The sequence below is a fragment of the Drosophila montana genome, unplaced genomic scaffold (genome assembly GCF_035044405.1).
Source record: "Drosophila montana isolate Dmon_TW-CO22-7 unplaced genomic scaffold, ASM3504440v1 contig_3282_1, whole genome shotgun sequence".
NCBI lineage: Eukaryota > Metazoa > Arthropoda > Insecta > Diptera > Drosophilidae > Drosophila > Drosophila montana.
Window position 1 is genome coordinate 171,847 of NW_026998166.1, and position 21,977 is coordinate 193,823.

The following is a 21,977-nucleotide window of genomic DNA, read 5'->3' on the forward strand; positions in this document are numbered from 1 at the left end:
TTACTAGTAGCAAAAAATGTTATCGAAGAATAATTAAAGAGAATTCCATCTTATATAGTCATTAACATAACAAAAGGCGAACCCCTTGTTGTAACCTTATATAACAATTATGCCTATCTGCACTGAAGAATCAACATAAAATTACAAAAGAACATAAAGAAACTATATAATAACTGTTGAAGTTAAAGAAACCATCAAGATCTTAAGGTATATGGATGACATGCAGCATTTGATGTTGACGAGCCGTTAGTGCAGTTCAGCTGCTGGGCCGCAGCCAGGACACCCTCTCGTCCTGCGGCGAGTGGAGGGTATAAAATCAGAGTTCCATTGATAAAAACGCGCGCACATAAACAGGATATAAAAATGCATTTGCAACGCCATAAACGCCAGCAACAATAAAGGCAAAAGGGACACACACACCACAATCACACACACACAGGCGCATAATCATGAAATCAGCAAGGATAACAATAACTAGGAGCAGCGGGCGCTCTCGTTGCGTATGTCCTAAGCCAATGCATGTTTGAATCAAATGCTTCTCTTCTAGTTTTTTTTTTTTTGGCAAGCAGCTGCCCGGCCCAAAGCCTAAGCCAAATGAGCCCAAAAACCGGATTTCGGCTCTGGGCGAGGGAGAGCGCTGCCGTTGTTGTTGCTGCTGCTGATGCTGATCCTGTTACCGTGCGCCGAGATCAACCCCTAAAAGGTGGGATCGCGACTACTTAAGGCTCTGCCCGGGGCTGAGAGTTTTGTAGAGTTGCGCGTTCAACAATTCGAGCAGTACGATCGCGGCGCTGGCAAGGAACGGAGCTCCCCGCAAAAGGACCAAAGACGTAAATTGTGCCACAACAAAACAAAAATACAAAATAAAATAAAAACGTTCCCAAGTGCTGCTTGAAACCGGTTCGATTCGGCGACGCGTCAATGTGGCCTGGGTCAATGGCTTGGCTGGGGCTTCGTGTGCCCAAAAAGCCTTCAATTGCGAAGGACATTCGCCTTTTCAAGTGCGCTGTGCGCGATCATCAGCTGTTTTTGCATCTCATTACGCTAGTTCCGGTTTGGTGTTTTTGATGTCCTGCCCGCAGTCAGGGCTCGTGAGTGCCGTCGTTTGGTACGTTTTTCTCCTGGTATCCACTGTAGGCCTCTATGAATTTTGACCATAAGGCACGCGGTGAATGCCAAGAGCGAACGAAACTCTACAATTAACAAAATAACAAACGACCAGACAAAAAGTGTCCCTAAGTGCAAATACAATTCAAGTTGAGAATTATTGAAGAATACATTTGATTTGCTTTTTATAAAGACCATCCATGTGATTTGTGAAGAATTTGCTGAACAAGCTACCAGGATTTATGTTCACGTTAGGATATCTTCAATATCTGAACTAAAGCGAAAACTATTGGGTAAGTAAATCTGTTGAACGATAAAGTTTAAAAAGTGATGAGCGAAGGGTCAATTTTATGAACAATTCGCAACGTTTGAATTTCAGAATAGTAAGAAATTCTTTAAAAAGATATCAAAATTAAATTAGTTTAAATATAATATCAAAGGCCAGCTCTACTTTGATATATTTTTAAGAAGAAGAAAGAAAAACGATACAGAGAGCAATTAAAAGCAACTAGAGACTAACTAAGACAACTAAGCGACTAGAGATCGAGAGAGTGAGAGAGAGCCACATAGAATATGACTGCGTGCAAGAGAAAGATATATGAATTATTATTAGACAGATCCGAGTTACTGAAATATGGACTGAGGGGGCAGGGAGAAACATCTAATAAATATTTGTCTCTCATGAAATGTTCTCTCCAGAAATGTTGGAAGATTTCACTGCGTCTCACATAGGGACTGAAAAGATTCTCAGGCCAAAATTATTACCAAAGAATATATGAAATGGGTTTATCAAAGTTTATATCTAAAAATTGTTGCCTTTTGGTTAAATTCCTTAATAAACTACGACTAAGATATTCCTTAATCTCATACAATATACCCTATGTTACGAACTTGGACTCTGCTGTCCGAATAACCGCGTCGGTAAAAAAAATCCCACCTTCCAAGGATTTATGGCACTTTAATAAAAATTATGCGCTCCGAGTTTCTAAAGTGCAACTTATGCATATTAAAATCTCGTCCATGCGACAGCCGCTAAGCTTATTAAATCAGCTAGGAAAAAATTTTTTACTATCTAAAATATGCCAATAAGCTGTAAAAAATGGGGAGGAGAAAGACGAAGATTAAAATTTCTTAAGCGGAAATTAATTTAACGTCAGCTACATGGAAAGCCCTTGCACAAATATGCATTAGCCGGAGCTTAGTGCAGCTGCCGAGGACGACAGCCACGAAGGACACAGCTCAGCATAAGATGGCGGATAAGGATGTGCGCTAGGCCAGCGGAAGCGGAAATGCGCCACCTCACAAGCAGGCAGACAAGTTGACAAAGGCAAATTTTATACTCGTTATCACAAAATGAAGACAACACGAAGTGATTCAGTGGAAAATTGCACAAAACGCATTTGACATCAAAGTGCAGTTAGAAAAGCGTAAAAGAAGCACCATAGAAAAGAAGAAAAGAGAAAAGAATTGTAGAATGCAAAGGTATTTGCACAGAATTTAATATACTAAATATTTTAACAAGGCTGCCAGGCAGAAAGCGCTCCTAAAATCTCTAAGTCCCAGAGCCAACAAAATCCCAGAAAATATGCAACAAAAATAAAAAAGGGACCAAGTTTTGCACACACAAAAATTGAGTGTTAACTGGAAGATACCCTGCACTGGATTATTAATATTATATTTTCCCAATTAAAATGAAGTTGAATCAAGTTCTTAAACCAAGCGCTAATCATATTTAGGTGTGTCCAAAAAATCGGATATATTATTTAATCTTCTAATATATTCACAATTTTTATAATAAATAATATATGAATATAAAAATAATATTCTGATGGGTCGGTTAAAATAACCTGTTAATGAAATATATCAAAATAATTTATATCTTCATTCTGAGTATTAAGTTTGCACGCTGAATTAAAGAAATTTAAAATATCTAATCGGTTTAGTTTTCCAAACAATTTTGAAAATAATTAAACACAATGTCTAATATCTTTTATATTAAATGATTTATACAGTTCAACTTTTTGGGGTTTTTGATAATTCCGTAATCCAAATTTTTTTAAAACAGAAAAAAACTTTTAGAAAGGCCAACCTTTATTTGGAACAGGTATACGTTATATTTCTAGAAAATAAGGAAAGATAACTTGGAGTTACAAAATGTAAGCTAACTTTCGCCGTTGTTTTTAATATATCATCTGTTTGAACCAATCTTTGTATACAGACTATCAATCTAATTTATATATGCTGAATTTGCCAAATTTACTGTTGTATTAAAGAAGTATTTCACGTGTTTAAGCTAAGCTACATCGATTGAATGGATTGGATACTGGAACCTTGATTTACTGTTGAATTAAAAATTCCTTCACCTTCCTTAAATAAAGAATTTCCAGCTGACTCATCACGCCTAACAACTGTATGTAGCATGTTTACAGGGTACATAAAATGTAAAATAAAATGTGCATGCACTTTGTTAGAAGTGCTGGGATTTCGTTGCGACACATGAGCCGAGAGGCGCGCCAAAGTGTGGGCGTGCCCGGAGGGCAGCTTTAGTTTAGCCCAACACAACATGCACATAGATGTACATAGATAAATTTATGAGTGTGTGTGCGTGTGTGTGTGTGCACACCCATGCAATTTGTTCACTTCTGTATCGTTTTTTTTTTGCGCTTTTCTACGCGCTTCTCACAGCGCCCAGGGCATGGGTCCGCTTTGGCATGCAAATTTGTTTGCATGAAAATGAAGGCAGTTGCGCGTGCAGGGTAACCCACAGCAACCCGCACCTTGGCCGACCAGCCCACAGATACACACATACACACATATAAGCACACATGGGACATTGGGGCGTATGCGTTTCATTTCGCATATGCATAAAATATACAGCGTGGGGCTTTGGGTTTTCTTTTCTTGTTTTTTTTTCGTGAAGCGCCTCAAGGCGCAGTCACTGGCATTGCTCGTTACACACATACACCCTGCTACACACAGGGTGACTCGGTTTGGATTTTGGCAGCAATAAGCGCAAAGCTTAATAACAGTTCAATGCAGATTACTGGGCAAATCCTTGTGGGCATGCGATGAGCGAAGCAATTGCCACAATGTTTGCCTTCTTCTAATGCAAATTTCTTCCCCAACTCTCTCTCGCTCTCTCTCTCGCTGTCTCTTGCTGAAGTACTTGTGGCTGACGCATCCTTTGCATATTTATGTGTATATATGCGGGTGTGTGTGTGTGTGTGTGTGTGTGTGTGTGTGTGTGTGTGTGTGAGTGTGGTTACTGTCAGGCAGCAACAACATTTTGATTGGCATTTGCATAAGCAGTTCAATGCAATTGCATGCGGTTTGGGCTGCCTTTCAACATACTTTTTCAGCGGATTGGTTGAGACCCAGCCCCAAACCCCAAATTGGGGGGTCAAGCATATGTGCAGCTGTGTTTGCCTAGCTATATGTGCATCTATATATATATAGAGATATATGCACTGAATATGGCTATATTCAGGCACATGCTGTCGTTTATATAGCTATTGCCGTTTATGAATGTGGCCGCTATCCTGGCGAGGTCATTCGATTTGCTCATGCATGAAAATGTTCGCATTGCACTCATAAAAGCGGAAATTGAAAATATATAAATCTTACACAAACACACGCGCGCGCCCGCTCGCACATTCAGCTGGCAATAGGATATTGCATTTTGAGCGGCTGCCAGTTGCAGGACATCAAAGTGCGGCCATTGTAGCATACTGCCTGCAAAAAGTATGCAGAGATGCGCATTGTACATGCTTCTAATTATTCGCCTGATAGAGTTGAACATGGTTAAATATGATAATCATCATACAAAAGGATGCTTATATCCTTGTGTAATAAATTGCAATAAATAATTAGTTTTGAAAGCATAATTGATATCTTCATATTGTGAGCTTAATTAATTGTCTAGCAAAATTGGTTTTCGTTTAAAGTCGAAGGCGTCTTGAGAACAATTATCAAATATGATTTGTGTTCGGATAAGGTTTTTTGCCATGGAAATTATTTGAATTTGATTCTGAGTGAGCAAAGAAATACATAAATATAGAAATTAGGGGAACATAAAAGGTAATGGTGAAGCTTGTAATGGAAATTTAACAGTGTAACACGGACTTTGTCGTTCACATTTTTGAATTATATAATTATATTTATTTTCAAAAATATTCGTGCTCACGCTCTCATCATAGAGTTCTTACTCTCTCTCTTAAGATATCAAAATACATCTGTTCTTCTTTTTGCAATATTCGTAAATGTTTCACTGACAAGACAGTCTTAAATCGGATTTGTTTTTAACAACCTTGAATGAGTTGATTATTACTATTATTACTATTAGAAACTCTCATTATCAAGAGCTTACTCTCTGGAGAGCGAATATAATTCATCAGTTCTTCGTCGTGTAATATTCGTAAATGTTTCACAGACAGGACAATTTAAAATCTGATTAGGTTTTACCTATTCCAATTGAAATATTCGTTTACACTTTCTTATTATAAAGTCATTGATCTTTCGAGAAAGCATTCATTTTCTTATTCCGCTTTGTGTGGCATTCGTAAATGTTTTACTCAGAGTGCTGCCTGGCTGGAGATTATTAGTGGAAAGCAAACGGAAACAAGATTCTTTTATTTATTTTCTATGTAAGAAGCAATCATATGAATATGTAAGAATTGTTATATGAATCATGTCAAAAGGCTGCTTGGCTCTTGACTTATCCTCGAAGATAAGATTAAGGAACATAAAAAGGAATTGAAGAGCAAATTTATGCTCAATTTAATGTACTAAACGGCAAACTCCGCAGAACCAAGTGCGTACGCAATCTATTTGAGTGATAAGCGGGAGATGGTGAAAACGCCAAGCTAGGCAAAAGAAGACTTAGATAGCATTAAGCATACACACGGACATAAATCCCCGAGTGTTCAGCTAAATGTGCCCGAAAGTGATGAACATGAACAAGCAGAGTTTTCCCCATTTTCCGTTTTCGCTGTAATAAATCTGTGCATGCAATGAAATGTAACACGAGATATTGAATTCGATGCTGTAAAAGTCGATGGGGCACGGGCCACGGGGCACGGGGCATGGTGCACGGTGTCGGGGTTAGGCCAAACCAGGCCAGTGTTTGGTGTGTGATAAAGAAAAGTGGCAGCAAATGCGGAAGAATAATGCGACAGCACGAACAACAGGCAGCTGGGTGGTGGTGCGGAGGGCTGCCACAGATGCCGAGGGGCGGCTGCATTACAATGGCAAAAAATGTAGGCTGGCAGAGAAACCGAACTAGAGAGAGAGAGACTGAGAGGGAGGAGAGCGCGGGACAAGGGGACATACATACAATTGAGACAATGCAACGCCCGCAACACGGAACAAGAACAATTGCAATGCGGCAACTAATATTTTATGCGTAAGAGCAACACAGATATGGCCACAACAGCGAGGGTCGCTCAATAAGTTCGAAAAGTATTAGAAGTGGAAACTCGAATGTACAAAAAATAATAAAAATATAGGGTTAATGAATGAAGTCGTGAAAAGAGCTGAAAGAAGATGAAAAAGGAAATGTTATATGTGTGATCAGATCAGAGTCTTTAAGTGGCTAGTGTTACCTGCCAGGGTTGCCATACTTGTAATTAATCAAACTATTAATAAATGAGAAAAATAATAGTTGTGTTCTAGGACTTTTACTGATATAAATTATTATATGATAAAATAAACAGTTAGGGTTTTTAACAGCTAAATATGATATGTGTGTAAGATAAATTAATTCGACAGAGTTACCACATTTCAAAAGCTTGAACTAGTACTCCACTAATTTTCTAGGGTTACCCGCATAAGTCTAGGCGAATTCTACAGGATTTTCACAAGTATCATTAAACAGCCCCCAGAAAAAAATAACTTTTCAGGTTTATTACAGCTAGAAATGATAAATGATAAGACGACAAGAAAAAACTAGTTGCTGTTTGCACATTTAAAAGCGTTCCCAGAGGAAATGAATTTGATTTTCCAAAAGGACTTCAGTTTGAAGTCACAGAAAAAAAGTTTTATGTTGTACAGAGTTGCCACAGTTTAAGAAACTGGGTGCCCAGATGAAATTTCACAGTTAGAAAAAATAAAGTGAAATGAAATGGAACGAGAAGAGAGACAGAGGGGCGAGATCTTGTGATCGATATATTAAATCAGCAATCGATAGGTTTTATGTCGAATCTGAAACTTACATTGCTTCTGAAAAACTTCACCAATTCGAGCACAAGACACGCAGAAATAGTTTAAATAGTTTTACACAGACTCTGAGCCAGTGTAAAATACCGCAAATGGATGTGTCAGGGTATTTAAGCAACGTCACGAGATAGTTGCTTGTTTTTTCCTTCGTCTTCTTCGGCTTCTTCTTGATGCTGTTACAGTTTTTTCTTAACATGCTTGTGCAATTTTCCATTAAGGGAATTAGTTGCAGAACAACAACAACAAAATGAAGTAGACCAAACGGCCCAGCTCCAAAAGACAGCGACAAAATGGCACAGCACTAACGTACATAGCAACTTATAAGTAAGATTGTAAGTAAGTATATGCACAAGGAGCATGTGCTGATTTATAGAAGGTGACAGATGTGGACACCGAATGATAACAAGCTTTGCCCAAGCTGCTTCTTCTATTCTTCTTCTTCTTTCTGCTCATTCCCATCTGTCCCAGTTCCCCCCCGGACGCAAAACGTAGCGAAAATTTCTATCAAATGTTGGGTTTCTGGAAAAATGGCGTTCTGCTTGTTGTTGCCGGAGATTTTCTCGACGCCTTTTCCCGTCGAGCATTGCAATTGCCCCCGTCTGTCGGCTGCTGTTGTAACAGCTGCAACTGATGTGCATGAAAAGTGGTTTTCGGAGCGCACAAAATGCTTCGAAAATGGTGGCAACGCCATCCCACATCCCCGCTTCCAAAAAGAAAAACAGAAAAAAAAAACTATCAGAAGGGCATGGAAAATTCGTCGCTGCGCTATAAATTAAAGTGTTGTCAGAGTCTCCATACCACATGTGGCATGTGGGCAAAAGTTCACACTAAATTTATTATATACATACATATATATATATATATTTTAAGAAAGCAAAAATTGTACTGACGCGATTTAAAGTTAGGTTAAATGCATATAAATGTTCTGGAATAAGGCATGTTACAAGTAAGAAGTGAATTTATTTAAATAAATAATATGTTTTGATTCTAAAAGCGTAATGTATTTGATAGCAGGGGAGACAAGGTATACATTTTATTTTCAGAAAATAATATTGTAGACATATGTCCTGCAAGCAACAGAAAGGCGGACCTATGCAAAGTTTCAAGACTTGAAGACGCATAGAAACAGACAGACGGATGGAGGGAAAAACGGACATGGCAATATCAATATCAGCCTGGCTGTTGATGCTGATCTAGAATATATATGCTTTTTGGGGTCGGAGATGCCTCCTTCTAGGCGTTACACATTTAATAACAAAATGATAATACCCTCTACAAGGGTACAAAAGAAACTACTCAAGTAATCGATTTATTCAATCGAAATATAGTAAAAATCTGAGTACTATAGCTGCAGACCTGCTGGCCATATAGCTTTCAAAAGAAAAACATTTAAAAAGCATAAAAAATAAAATATGTAGAATACAAAAGATCAATGTGCTCAGTATAATAATAAATATTGTTGACTTTGCAACGAGAATTTGTTAGAGACAAGTTAACGATATTATAACATAGCTTACCGGGGTATTTATTAGTCGGCACTCTTTGTTCTCATTTTTTTTCCGAATCTGAAATAAAAAGACTTGTTATTTCAATGCACATGATAGCAAAAAGTATTTAATTTTGGACAAAGGCAAGTGTTTCTTTCTGTTCTTTAAACATTCAAAGTTTTTAGTTGTCAGATCCAAAGTTTATTTAACCTAACCTCAATTTTTTATTCATAGGGTTAAAGCTTTTAAGATGAAATAAATTGTGTAACCAAGTGAAGTTTTAATTGTATTATTGTTTTTACAACTTAGCTCGTAACGATTTGTGCGCATATTTTCCAATCAATTTGACGTGCTGAAGAAGTATTACAAAATTACATTGGCAAAGTTTTTGCACCATGCCAAAGGCAGCACCAACAAAATGCAACTGTTGTGTGAAAACTAACGAAAGAGCAACGCAATAACAACAACAATGGCTGCGGAAAAAGTTTTTTCTAAAAGCATTTGGTGGAAATTCAACAATTTCAATTATATTAATTGCCTTCCCAAAACACGTTGCAAAAATAATTTAATTGAATTGAAAGGTATGCAGATGCAACAAGCGAGAAACTATGCAAACCAAAAAAAAAAACACAAATTTTACATTTTTCAGTTTTTTACGTTTTCAATTTTCATGTTAAAACACAAAGAAGAAATGGAAATTAGCTCAATTAAATTTCGGTGCGGCCTAATGAGCCCGATAGCGCATTACAAACGCCTTTCGGTGAGAGTTTTTTTCTTTTATTTTGTTGTTCTTGTTGTTCTACGCCATTAATGTGGGGGCAATGGCATGGGGCATGCCACACCAATAAAAGCAAAAAGGCAAAATGGAAGCGAAACGAAACGTAACGAAACGAAACGTAACGAAAGCAAATGAAAGCGTAGCCCGCTAAAATTGCCAACGTTGCAGTTCAGGTCTTTTCTATTTGCAGCCAAGCCCAGAGCCCGGCCCCACACCGGCCACGGCCCAGACCCGGACACGGATTCGGTTTTGGATCCCGGGCAGCCATGTTGATTTCATTTCATTTAGCAGCGAGTCGAAAATTTGCAGTTGTCGTTTTTGCTGTTGTTGCTGTTATATGTGAAATTTTCATTTTGTCTTTGTGCCTTTGTGTCTATGTGTGTCTGTGTGTGTGCCTGTGTGCTCTGTTGCCTGGCCACGCCAACGCGAAAACATTTCGCGCGATGGCCGCCATCGCGTTGTCGTTTTCCAATGGCGTCTGGCTGGCTATTAGTATAACAACCCAACAACAATGGCTGGGGGAAGAAGAAGCACCATTAAAAAAACAAAGCACACAAGTGCCGCTTAAATATACCCTATACATACATAAATACTCGTATATTCAATCAAAAACTAGCTCCTACGCTGTTAAATTTAACATGAAGTTAGCTATTATTTAGATTTTGTATCCCCGGGCCAATGAGAAGTTGCTCGACAAGCCAATAAAAATCAATAATTAACTAAAAATAGGTAGTTTGGCCCAACATGCCTATTATCAGCTGTTAAATATTTAATCTATATGTTATTTTTAACAGGCAGAACAGAACAGAGCTACAAAGCATGTTAAAGTGATTGCTTGCTTTGGCTCTAACTTTGCATTTTCCCAGGCCTTGCAACATAAAAGAAGCCCTCAAAGAGATCACAAACATAAACCTAGCTACAGTATCATAAAATATGTTAAAATATTGGTCATGACAAACTTCATGTTAAAGTTATAATGTCCTTATCAATAAAAGCGCAACGTAGCACGTAGTAGGTACGTTGGCAACGTGTTGGAGGGGTTGGCCTAGACCTGGTCAAAAGGTGGATAGATAGATGGATGTCATACGCTTGGGAAAACGTGCAGTGAACTGTAGGCAAGACAACAAACAGCAGTTGGCCAAGTTTCAAAGCTGCTATTGTTGTTGTTGTTGCTGTTCCTTAACGACAAATCGAAAATAACAACAGGCCAACAGGCAAACATCAAATATGGCGGCGGCACTCAACAGCGCCACACACAAGGGAGAGCTCCGGTTGCGGGTCCGGGCTTCGGTCTCCAGCTACGGCAACGACAACGACTCTGTCTCTGCATCGCCTCCGTCGCCGGCTCCCCAAACGCATAAAGTGCCCAAAACAGCAGCAGCAGCAGCAGCAGCAGCAACAGCAGCACTCAGAGGACTCCCAAGCTCCCAAACTCTGATGTTTTGTAGCAAAAGACCGGCAAAAAGCAGCAACCGGTAAAATCGAATGTTCACTTTGCACACACCCATACACACACACACATACAAACACGCACACAAAGGCGTGTATTCTCTCTTTGGCAGATTGACTCCCACGCTTTCACACACACACACATACGTGCATAATGTTTGAAATTTTGCACACATTTACAATAATTGTAAATGTGTTGAAAATCGTTTGCACAACTGTGAGCAACCGAACAGACATGTGTTCGTGTGTGTATGTGTGGGTGACAATGTGTGTGTATATGTGTATCTCAGTGCTTGCTCATTTGTTAAGGGGAAATGTGCTTTGTCTGTCTCCGTCCATATATATATGTGTGTGAGAGTGTGTGCGTAGGTCCTGGTGCTGAGCGCAGCCATGTTTTTTTTTTCAGCGAGCTACAAGGCGCAAGCGCCATCGCGTACACTAAACAAAATTGGGTAGTAAGACATGTAAAAATATGGTTAACATGCAACATGTGATCTGGCTAATGATATGCACATAGCTGTTTTATCAATTACAACTTAATTCGAGGCTTTACTAATGATAATCATAATCGATATTATCGATGGGGGTATTCAAAATAAGCACCCGTTGATCTTTGTCGGCTACTCAAGGACATTTATACCAAATTTCGTGACTCTTATAATCTCTAAAATATGCCTAATATTTATCGATTTTGGGATAAATATGGGAGTTATGAGAAATGTTACCGCACATTGCATTTAAAATCTTTAATTTCTTATTATTATTATTGTCATTGTCATTGTCATTGTCATTGTCATTGTCATTGTCATTGTCATTGTCATTGTCATTGTCATTGTCATTGTCATTGTCATTGTCATTGTCATTGTCATTGTCATTGTCATTGTCATTGTCATTGTCATTGTCATTGTCATTGTCATTGTCATTGTCATTGTCATTGTCATTGTCATTGTCATTGTCATTGTCATTGTCATTGTCATTGTCATTGTCATTGTCATTGTCATTGTCATTGTCATTGTCATTGTCATTGTCATTGTCATTGTCATTGTCATTGTCATTGTCATTATAATTATCATTATCATTATCATTGTCATTGTCATTGTCATTGTCATTGTCATTGTCATTATCATTATCATTATCATTATCATTATCATTATCAATATCATTGTCAGTATCATTATCGTTATAATTAACATTATCATTATCATTAGCATTAGCATTATAAATGTATCGATAGCTATATAACTCTTGCCTTCGGCTAGCACACTAACTTGGGATCAAAGAGCCCGGATCCTCGATGTCCTTTTTCTAGTTAAAGTCTTACCGAATGTTATTCTCTAAGTTTGATTTCTATTCGCCCCCAATTTAAATGGAGAACCAATCAAAATATTTTAAGACCTCGGGTGCATACTATACCATGCCGCACACGGTTAATGCTAAGTGCTGCAGTGCCTTTATGCATTTCAAATGCACTCATTACTGCTAACCGCATTAGTGAACTCCCCTCTCTTCCACATAGACACGCACACACACTCTGCCGCCTCTTCCCCTACAGAGCTGCATGTAACACGTACTAAAGTCAAGGCAGGTTGCAAACAAGCATGACAAACAAAATTCAAGCAAGGAGCCACTTGAGATTCGCTGCCAGGGAGCTCAAGGGAGTTCTGCAGCACTGAGGAGCTGCTGGCCTTGTGGCTGCCACCTGGCAACGCATCTGTGCAACGAACAGTGCTTGGCAACGGCTTTTATAGTCGGGCCACAAGCTCTATAGCGTTGGCTTTTGGCTGCGCACAACATGGCGTATAAGCAACGGAGACGAACACGAATAGATATGACACACACACACACAGCACACACTTGGACAAATGCGTGGCGCTCTCCCAGATATTGCCATAGCAACCTTGACTACCTGTGCTCATGCCCCGCCAGCTTAACCTCGTGCTGGTAGCGGCGAGGGCAGCTGCCACGTCAACGGCGTCGCTGGCGGTCGGCAGCTGCCACCTTGAGTCCATGCCCCTCGCCGCCGCTGCTACATGTTGCGGCCATTTTTCGTTTTGCCTGACTGAAGCCGGCTTCGGCTTTCGGCATTTAGCTTCGGCTGCCTTTGTACAGTTTTCTGGCGCAGACTTTTGGTTTTAATGGATCGATGACTCTTTTGCAGCAACATCAGGCCAGGCTTCAGGCTGTGGCTCCTGCACCAACTTTTTTACCACAGCGGCCACAGTTTGAGGCACTTTTTGGCACCCTTTCCCCTTTTGCTTTCCACCCAACCAAAAAAAACAAATAAACTTTTCCTGTGTGGCGGGCAAAGTTTTCCTTTTCTGGCATGTGCCATGTAAAAATGTTTTCATATGTGGTCGCTGCATGTACATAGATACATGACATCGCAATACATACATATACATATCTATGCATGCATGTTTGTGGCTTGTGTGCACATATATGTGTGGCCATGTATGTGCCTTTTGCCGTGTGCCGATGGGCACAGGTGTGATGACAAGGCGTGTGCTGATTAGATTTTAGGCTTGGCTGAAACCAAGATGCGGCCAGGTAACGGTTTTTCGCCCTCTAAGCTTGACGCATTTCTAGGTTAGCTGGTTATCCCTTTTGGAGCTTAAAGTGCTATTACAAGAAAACTTGAGATAGTCGGTTGCAATATTATTTGTGCTAAAGAGATCAAAAACAAAGTGGGCGGCTCTAGACAAGGACATGGTTTGAATTAAATTCGTTTTACTTCGCTTTTGCTCACATGTTTACAAGTTTATTCAGACCTTGCTTTTAGTTATTCAAGGCATGTTTCTAAAATGTTATATTGGAATTCATGCCTGTGAAATGATTATATATTACAGATTCTAGGGTATGTATTGCACTTGAATTATGACCAAACGTTTTATTGCTGTTTTAATATTTTTATATTTTATTTATTTAAGAATATATTTTCAGATTCTGAATATTCTGTATTAATTTGAAACTACGTTCTAAAACTATAATGGCAAAAGAGGTTTTCCACATGTTTTTTGCTCACAACTTTATTTTAAAATTTTTCCTAAACCCAAAACTTGCTTCGTTAAATATTATTTATCCAATTTGTGTATCTCTATATATAAAACTGTTTGTCCTCACTGACGGACTGACTAATTGATTGGTGATTAACCTACAACCCATTCCATAAGAGCTAGGAAGCTGAAATTTTCACTGTAAGAAGGGGTTTCGGGAAATTCCATTCCATTCCATTCGCGAAAAACTTTTGTATGAAACTTTTTTGTTTACCATCTGATCGGTTTAAAACGCATTTTCAAAAATCTTTGAGAGAATTTATATCAAATGTACCGCTGTCAAGGGGTATACCCGCTGTAATCCTACTTGGACATAGGTCAAAACTACCCACCCTCATAACTCGGTCAAAACTCATCCGATTTTCACAGGGTTTGGGTCTTAGCTTATGGTTTGGCCTCTAGATCAGTTTGGCATCTAAGTCTGGCAACATTATTTTTGGTCAAAATTCATCAGAAAATTATACCCGCAAATATCCCATATAGACATAGGTTGAAATCTCCCACCCCTATAACTCGGCCAAAACTCATCCGATTTTCACGAGGTTTGGCTTTCTGTTCATAGTTTGGCCTCTAGATCAATTTGGCATCAAATCTGGCAACATTATTCTTGGTCAAAATTCATCAGAAAATGGTACCCGCAAATATCCTATATAGACATAGGTCAAAATCTCCCACCCCTATAACTCGGGAAATTCTCATCCGATTTTCACGAGGTTTGGGTCTTTGCTCATGGTTTGCCCTCTAGATCAATTTGGCATCTAAATCTGACAACATTATTCTTGTTTTTAGATTTTGTCCGATTTGGTTCAACCTTATTTTCAAAGTTATACATAAGAACTTAATGATCACGTGTTTCAGCGATTTGGGAAACGATTTCAAACTCATTTTCCAAGATCTTTGAGAGAATTTTTTTTTATACGTATCACGGACAAGGGTATACCCGCTAGTAGACATATATATTATTAAATTGTTTTTGTCAATTTTGATTTAAAGTGCAGAAATACCAAGCTGTTATTCGATTGAAAGCAATATTCAAATTCCATGGTGATTATCCCTCCGTATTTTATATAGAAATATACGAGTATACACATACACGCACACACACACACACACACAATTTGCACTTGAATAAATGCAAATAAAATATACTTCTGAATGGAAATTGATTTATTTACGGTTTGCTAGCCAACAGAAAAACAGGCACACAAATAAATAAATAAATAAATAGTAGAGATACAAAAGTATCTTCAGCTGCTGTTCAGCTAGAAAAGTTCGCATTGGTTGCCTAGATACGCACTCGTAGATAACTGGCTGCCACCCTACCTCAATTGCAAATGACAAATAGAGCAGGTTCCATGGAAAATGCACATAGGCAGCTTATAGTGTGCTGCCTTTATTGCAAAAATATTTATTTTGCAAGTATTTTCGTATAAACATATTTGTTGTGCTGTTTGATCTACACAAAAAGAATTTTTAATATGTGCAAATAAAATGAATTACGACCAACAGCAGATGGTTGTCATATATGAAGGATTTAAATTGCCAGACTAAATTCTGGCATTAAGAAGGAGAATTTAATATTTTGAAGTCGCAAACAAATAAATCATAAATATCATATAAATACAAAATAGAAAAAATCCACAAGATAAATATATAGTTATTGAATAAATATAAAGCCAAATACAAATACATTACAAGCAAATCAAGATGAGATTTAATAAATCGATTTTAGATAAACCTAATCGAAAAAAATAATGCCTACAAAATTATCAGTTTTCTATATTTTTTTTTTCTGTTTCATATATGTTTTATTTTTGTTTTAAGTCTTTAATCTTATGAATAAAAATACTGAAGCGAAATTTGAAAGCAGTCTTTTGAAAGAAAAATAATCTTTATTTCTATCGATATCAGTAAAAGAAATTATCGAATGCAATTACAATCGATAATTGATCTGCACTAGGCAGAAAAAAGTCGTTTTATTCCTTATTAACAGCGTAGCTTAACATATTTTAAGAAAGCAGCTTAAGGATTTTGGCTTACAGAACAGTTTTAAAGATTTTAAAATAAACAAACCAATAAAAACATAAATAAAGTAACTTTTAAAGGATATTTATGGAAAATATCGAGCAATTTTTAAGAACCTGAGCATTTTTTTTTTTTGAATGTGCATTCAAAGTCAAGTAGTCAGCAATTCCAGCCAAGTATCTCGTTTTCGCTGCAATCCTAATCAAGTTACTTTTATCGATTGACAGCATTTAGAGTTTATATTTTGGCAAATGACAAAAGCGTTTTTGCCCATTACTGAATATGTCAAAATACATTTTTGGCAAACTGTGCAGGCAAAAATAGCAGGCGCCTACATGAGCCGTGTCTAACCGGTGAGAGCTTAAACCAAAGCCCGAAGTGCTGCGGCAACTTTTGAAATGCACACACACATACACAGACAGACACACACGCACACATACAAGTGCACAAAGGAGGCAGAAACTAAAAACGCCAATTGACGACAAAATTTCAATTTGTCTAACGAGTTGGCGGGCAAAGTTTTTGCACATACGCTTTGGCCCACATGAAAGCAGCTGGCATAGCTACAATCAAAGCCATCAAATGCATAAAGGCTTAGTGGCAACTTTTGCAACCAGGCACGCCCACGTCCTACCCCCCCCCCCCCCTCCCCCTATACACACACACCCACACACACCCAGTATATATGCCAGTCCTTTGTGCGTTGCACTAATGGAAAATAATTTTCAAGCGCTTCATTTTGTGCGCTAACGATGTGAGTCTAAGCTATTAAAAAACTTTTAAAGCCTTCACATACTCATTTGCAGTGTTGCATAATTTTTGAGAAAAAAAAGCGCATTTGCTCGAGGGCCACATATAAATTGGCTTAATTCGCAGAAAATGGCAACATAGCTCGCAATGTACTTGCAACATCCCAAGCAATCATCATCGAAATCAACAATATCATCATCATCAACTGGCAAGCAGCATTCATGTCAACAACAACAACAACAATAGAAACATATACTTATTGTGTATGTGGGAATGTCGAGAAAACTTTCGCAAATGAATAATCCACAATTGTGCGCAGCACAAATTGCAATTGTTGCTTGCAGTTTCCAGTCAAGAAAGTAAATCTGCAGAGCGAAGCAGTAAAACGAGCCAAGACGAAGCTTTGATGCGCTTTCACATGTTAAGCAGCAAAAAAAATATTTATATTATATAAACAATAGTTAAATAGTTAATTGTAGTAAAGAATATGCTAAAAAGTTGCAGGAAACTATTCACCCGCAGAGGTGAAAAATGCTTGCAATATGCAAATAACGTGCAAGCGTGAAATTGGGTGAACCATAAGAATCGCTTCAAACGTGTTTTTAGCGAACTGAAAATGTTTAACTCAAAATACTAATATGTACTTAATTTATTCCACGATACATTTTTCTAAATCCACTTGCACGCGTGGAATATAAGTGCAAACAGTTAAAATTTAAAAATATGTTTTATATTAAATACAAAAATTGTATGTTAGCTATGAGTTAAACTATCTGAAAGCATATCAAGCTGCCTGTCGAAGTCGAAATGCATTCACTTGAAAAAGGCAGAAACGTGAATGATATTGTTTTTAGCAACCGGCATGCTCAAGTGGAAAAAAGCATTGCGCATACGCCCGAGTGCACTTGGTAATAATAATTTGAGCTGCCTGACAAATAGACAGATAGACACACCGGCAGGTTACAAACACAGAAAAAATAAACAAACAAACCGACAGCAAAGGATATCACAAAACAAAACCAAATCGAATCGAATCGAACCGAAACGGAAAGGAAACGGAAACAGAATGGAACAACAGAAATTTACCAAAGTCAGAGACTCTGGATTTCATCAGCATTCACTGTGGGCGGACGTAAATCACCATTGGCTAAACAACTGATGGCCTGACACGCACACACACACACACTCACACACACACACAGTCGCACACACACGCATGCATTCATAAGCCGCTGTCCTGGCAACTGTAAGATAGAAGATATATGGACGCTACTGCTGAGTGACTGCTGTTAAGCCTGAGGCTTTATATAGTGTTGTCAAGGTGTGGTCGGCCTTTGGTTTTGTGCAGCCTACGCAGCAGAAATCAATAAATAAATATAAATTCAATGCACTGCACAAAATTTCCATGCAATTCCTTAGGCTATTTAATTAAATATATTTTTTTTGGAATACAATTTCTCTGTTGAAAACAACATTTTAGTTTTTAAAACAACTCTTCAACTTGCAAAGTTTAAGTTGAGTTCAGATTCGAGGCATATTCAGCTCAGCGGCAAGCTGACAAGGGCAAAGGTGCTGGTTCAAACCTTAGATCTGTTATATGTATGTAGTGTATATAGTTTTCATTTTAGTACTTTTAATCAAAGTTAGTTTAGGATTAAAATTAATTTTTTAATTATTTTGTAAGCATAACAAAATTAATTTTAAAATTTAAACACAATTTTTTGCTGTGTAGTCATGCAAATCCACAGAGTACAGTTGTGTTTGGCAGAGTTTGTGAATATGTATTCGTGTGGGTGTGTGCGTGTGTGTGTGCATCATTTCTATTGAGCTTAAGCCTTTGTAATCGATTAAAGGCTGCCGCTCTCGATATGTCTTTGGGCTTTGTTTGTCCTTCCCACTGCATTCAATAGTTAATGTATTTCATTTAATTAATCGCTCGCAGCTCTCTTTGTCTTTGCCACTGCCTGCAATTTGACTTTGCTGATAGCACACATATATATATATAACAATATATATATATACATATAGCAACTAGTTTATGGATTATTTTGACAGACAATGCCATCCTGTAGGCTTCTGTGGATTGGCTTTATTGTGAACTGGCTCATTCAAGGGATTTACTCGGAATATCTGCCAATCGCTTTGTTTGCCAGCAAAATAGCAAGCAAATAATATGGCATGGCCAGTGCAAAGAACCATTGTCTCTCTTTCGACAAATATTTATGCTTCGATAATGGTAAATATCAATTCCAAGTCTTGCCACTGTCAATATTGAACCGATTTAAATAAAGACTGTGTCATCGTTCATAGTTTGTCGTTGAAAGTCTGTTTGAAAACTATTCCTCATTCTTTCTATGCGATTTTGGGATAAGCAACATTTTTATACCCTGAACCCATTGAAAATGGGTAGAGAGGGTATAATTTATTTGTGGAAATGTATGTAACAGGCAGAAGGAAGCATCTCCGAACCCATAAAGTATATATATTCTTGATCAGCATCAATAGCCGAGTCGATTTAGCCATGTCCGTCTGTCTGTCTGTCCATCTGTCCGTATGTATGATCGCAAGGATCTCAGAACCTATAAGAGCTAGAGACTTGAAATGTTAGCTGTAGGTCCTCCTAGTCCCCGCGCAGATCAACTTTGTTTCCGATATTCGATAACTTGCCCCGTTTCTAAGTAATCGATAAAAATCGATATCCAAATCCTGTTTTTTGAGCAATTTTGAATGAGTCACCAAACTTGACATGTAGCTTTTAGAATAGTATATATATATCAAGTATCTTTAATTTTATACCTATCGCCTGTTGGAAGAAGAGAGGGAGTTCCCGACTATAACCTCTTACTTGTTTGTTTTTAGGTTTTAAATGGCAAACTTCATAAAGTTATATTCCAAACATAGACTATATAGAAACCCTTTAGATTTTAAATTGATTGAGCTTTTAAACTGCAATTAATTTAAAAAAAAAAAAACAGATACTTTTTCTTTAGGTTTTTTTTAAGTAGTTAACTTCTCGTAATTTGAATATAAAAAGAAAAGCAATGAGTCTGCAGACAGAAAGCAGCAATTGGTAAAATGTTTCTTTGTTTCGCACAGTTGTGTTCTTTGGAACTTTTTCAATATAAAAGCCATTAAAATAAAACTGGCTGCAGTAGTTGTGGGTGTCGAGGCGAAACTTTATACGGCACACAAATGTTGCAATCGAAATCAGAAATCATAAAATTAAATGCTGCCCCGGAATACGGAAAGTGCGCGCCAAAGGAAAAATACAATTTCCAATTTTATTACACTTTCCATTCTGTCAATTTGCGCAGGCTGCGGCAGCTGCGCGCCCGTCGCTGCCGACGTCGCTGCCGACGTCATTGCGGTGCGTCAGCAGAGCGAGTTATAGTAGAGAGTGTGAGTCCTGAATATCATATCGTAAAATGAAAATGGAAATGAAATTAAATGCTGAACATTATTTATGACGCTGCGCATATCAAATGGCTGGCAGCGTGTAGCAGGACACGGTGCCGCGCCGCCACCCCACCGCGCCACTGCAGCCCCTTCGGGGCGCACCCTTTTGCCAGACTGAACGGGCGGGCTGGCAGCCTACCTTGCAGATGCACGGCTACAGATACGGCTACGTGCAAGGATTTTGTGGAATTTATTTTGTTCAGCATTTACATTCGACTCGGCATCGCACTTGGTATCTGTTTCATTTTCATTTTTGTGTGTGTGTGTGTGTTTTTTTTTTTTCACTATTATTTTGTATCTAATTTGCATATCGCTGTCGACATACTCGCTGCGCATCCTGACATGCGCCGCCGTTATCGCCGAGTGCGCCTTTGTTTGCCCGTTGTCCTGACAACCGCTGGCAAATTTGTTGCCCTCGCGCACACTGGCCGCAACCGCCGGCCGTTCATAGCTTGGACTACCCTGTATAGCCGAACGACTGCCAACTGCTGGCTGTGCATCTGCATCGCTGCATCATGTTGGCAACGTGACATTCCCATCGTTCCCACCCGTTCCCCTTGGGTGTAGCGCTCTGCTGCCGGCACGACTTCGGACCAAGTTTTTTTTCGGCAACTTCAAGTGCAAAGTTAAGTCAACTTACCCCCGCATCAAGTACAAGCACAAAATGCCATTTCCGTTTCCGGCAACTTTTGCAAAGAACAAAAGCGCGGACGAAAAAAAAAATTGTACAGAAACTTGAAGAACATTTCGTACATAGCGCAGCGGTAATACACTTTCATAGAGCACGACATTAAATAAGTACAAATTTAAAAGATATATAATAGTAGAAGAAGTGTCCATAGCACGTTTAGTCTAGACTAACTGTCAAAGCTCATGTTAATTTCTTTTCTCATGTTTAGTGTAAAGTACTTGTTAACTTCATACAAAAGGGTTTCTTGTTATATTAGCTCTTGTCATATTAAAGCTGTATGCCACGATAATGCATCGGCAATGTTTCAATACACAAAAGAATTAGATAACCCATTTTATCAGGTAGATGTTAAAGTTAACCGCCAGATAAGAAATATTTTAAAACTTAATTTTAATCGACATTTTTTGTCTTGTTCAAATATTGTTTAGTTACACCATATGTTCATTTTCTGGCAAGCTGGCAACACTTAAATCCTCCTTGCAAATATTTAACAGGTAAATGGTAAAAGAAAAGCAAATATTTAAAAAATTATGAAAGGAAAAGCATATACTTTAAATATAATTGAATTATGTGCGCTTTTTAACAAGGTGGCAACACTGAAAACCTCCTTGCAAATATTTAACAGGTAAATGGTAAAAGAAAGGCTAATATTTAAAAAATCATGAAAGAAAAAGCATATACTTTAAATATATTTGAATTACGTGCGCTTTTTAACAAGGTGGCAACACTGAAAACCTCCTTTCAAATATTTAAAAGGTATATGAGAAAGGAAATTCTGAGATTTAAAATAGTATGGAAGGAAAGCTTATATTTGAGACATAGCATATTTCATATTTGAATTATGTACGTATTTTATGACAGATAATATTATAAAAACGTTACAAAAATGATTCAAAATTCGTCATACCTTAGGCAAGTGCAACGAAAATAAGTAGAAGGCAACCTTCTTCTAGCCATGCATAAATTCC

The 21,977-nt window shown here is 38.1% G+C and overlaps 1 long non-coding RNA gene across 2 annotated transcripts in view; it reads right to left on the reverse strand.

The window, feature by feature from the left end:
- LOC135434244 (uncharacterized) overlaps positions 1 to 21,977 on the reverse strand; it is an 80,432-nt gene that overhangs the window by 18,456 nt on the left and 39,999 nt on the right. The window contains exon 3 of one of the 2 annotated variants that reach the window (XR_010437196.1): positions 8,838 to 8,885. The exons of the other annotated variant lie outside the window; for it this stretch is intronic. This is a non-coding gene — a long non-coding RNA (uncharacterized LOC135434244). The remainder of the gene's footprint in view (positions 1 to 8,837; positions 8,886 to 21,977) is intronic. 2 annotated transcript variants of the gene reach the window in all.